Source organism: Oncorhynchus clarkii, chromosome 1 (genome assembly GCF_045791955.1).
Source record: "Oncorhynchus clarkii lewisi isolate Uvic-CL-2024 chromosome 1, UVic_Ocla_1.0, whole genome shotgun sequence".
NCBI lineage: Eukaryota > Metazoa > Chordata > Actinopteri > Salmoniformes > Salmonidae > Oncorhynchus > Oncorhynchus clarkii.
The window spans coordinates 12936847-12939346 of record NC_092147.1 but is presented as its reverse complement, the minus strand read 5'-3'; the positions used below and the strand labels follow the sequence as shown (position 1 = coordinate 12939346).

At 48.5% G+C, this 2500-nt stretch overlaps 1 protein-coding gene across 4 annotated transcripts in view; it reads left to right on the top strand.

Moving 5' to 3' along the window:
* The window catches only part of LOC139423857 (nuclear factor 1 A-type-like), a 283093-nt gene that overhangs the window by 248095 nt on the left and 32498 nt on the right, over positions 1-2500 (top strand). The gene's annotated exons all lie outside the window — the stretch shown is intronic.

Genomic DNA, 2500 nt, shown 5'->3' with positions numbered 1-2500 from the left:
CTCTCCTTCACTGCAGCCGAGGTGAGTAAGACATTTAAACGTGTTAACCCTCGCAAGGCTGCAGGCCCAGATGGCATCCCCAGCCGCGCCCTCAGAGCATGCGCAGACCAGCTGGCCGGTGTGTTTACGGACATATTCAATCAATCCCTATACCAGTCTGCTGTTCCCACATGCTTCAAGAGGGCCACCATTGTTCCTGTTCCCAAGAAAGCTAAGGTAACTGAGCTAAATGACTACCGCCCCGTAGCACTCACATCCGTCATCATGAAGTGCTTTGAGAGACTAGTCAAGGACCATATCACCTCCACCCTACCTGACACCCTAGACCCACTCCAATTTGCTTACCGCCCAAATAGGTCCACAGACGATGCAATCTCAACCACACTGCACACTGCCCTAACCCATCTGGACAAGAGGAATACCTATGTGAGAATGCTGTTCATCGACTACAGCTCGGCATTCAACACCATAGTACCCTCCAAGCTCGTCATCAAGCTCGAGACCCTGGGTCTCGACCCCGCCCTGTGCAACTGGGTACTGGACTTCCTGACGGGCCGCCCCCAGGTGGTGAGGGTAGGCAACAACATCTCCTCCCCGCTGATCCTCAACACTGGGGCCCCACAAGGTTGCGTTCTGAGCCCTCTCCTGTACTCCCTGTTCACCCACGACTGCGTGGCCACGCACGCCTCCAACTCAATCATCAAGTTTGCGGACGACACAACAGTGGTAGGCTTGATTACCAACAACGATGAGACGGCCTACAGGGAGGAGGTGAGGGCCCTCGGAGTGTGGTGTCAGGAAAACAACCTCACACTCAACGTCAACAAAACTAAGGAGATGATTGTGGACTTCAGGAAACAGCAGAGGGAACACCCCCCTATCCACATCGATGGAACAGTAGTGGAGAGGGTAGCAAGTTTTAAGTTCCTCGGCATACACATCACAGACAAACTGAATTGGTCCACTCACACAGACAGCATCGTGAAGAAGGCGCAGCAGCGCCTCTTCAACCTCAGGAGGCTGAAGAAATTCGGCTTGTCACCAAAAGCACTCACAAACTTCTACAGATGCACAATCGAGAGCATCCTGGCGGGCTGTATCACCGCCTGGTATGGCAACTGCACCGCCCTCAACCGTAAGGCTCTCCAGAGGGTAGTGAGGTCTGCACAACGCATCACCGGGGGCAAACTACCTGCCCTCCAGGACACCTACACCACCCGATGTCACAGGAAGGCCATAAAGATCATCAAGGACATCAACCACCCGAGCCACTGCCTGTTCACCCCGCTATCATCCAGAAGGCGAGGTCAGTACAGGTGCATCAAAGCTGGGACCGAGAGACTGAAAAACAGCTTCTATCTCAAGGCCATCAGACTGTTAAACAGCCACCACTAACACTGAGTGGCTGCTGCCAACACACTGACACTGACTCAACTCCAGCCACTTTAATAATGGGAATTGATGGGAAATGATGTAAATATATCACTAGCCACTTTAAACAATGCTACCTTATATAAATGTTACTTACCCTACATTATTCATCTCATACGCATACGTATATACTGTACTCTATATCATCGACGGTATCCTTATGTAATACATGTATCACTAGCCACTTTATACTATACTATGCCACTTTGTTTACATACTCATCTCATTTGTACATACTGTACCCGATACCATCTACTGTATCTTGCCTATGCTGCTCTGTACCATCACTCATTCATATATCCTTATGTACATATTCTTTATCCCCTTACACTGTGTACAAGACAGTAGTTTTGGAATTGTTAGTTAGATTACTTGTTATTACTGCATTGTCGGAACTAGAAGCACAAGCATTTCGCTACACTCGCATTAACATCTGCTAACCATGTGTATGTGACAAATAAAATTTGATTTGATTTGATTTGAAGTCCTGATATGGACAAGAGGGAGAAGTAGAGAAGAGTTAGCCACAGCCTCAGCACCCTGTTTTGGTAATAGATTATCAACAGCAAAGTGCATATGGCAGCAGATTTCTTTATGACCAAGAGGAAAATTGATGAGCAGTGTCTCTCAAAGAAGCGCTTCTTTAAAGCGTGCCTGTCCTCCTTCACACACACATACACACTCACAAGGGTGTGTTTAGAGGACAAGCAGGAGCCATATTGTGTGTGTGATATTGCAACAGTTTACAGTGCAGACCTGTTGTGAGGGCTCTGTGTGTGTGTGTGTGTGTGTGTGTCTCCATGGTTTTTACTTTTGTATTCTCTCTTTCTACATCCTTCTCTCTCGGTCCTTCTCTCTCGGTCTCTCTCTCTCTCCCCATCCTTCTCTCTCGGTCTCTCTCTCTCTCCGTCCTTCTCTCTCGGTCTCTCTCTCTCTCTCTTTCTACATCCTTCTCTCTCTGTCTCTCTCTCTCTCTCTCTCGGTCTCTCTCTCTCTCTCTTTCTCCATCCTTCTCTCTCGATCTCTCTCTCTCTCTCTCTCTCCATCCTTCTCTCTCTGTCTCTCTCTC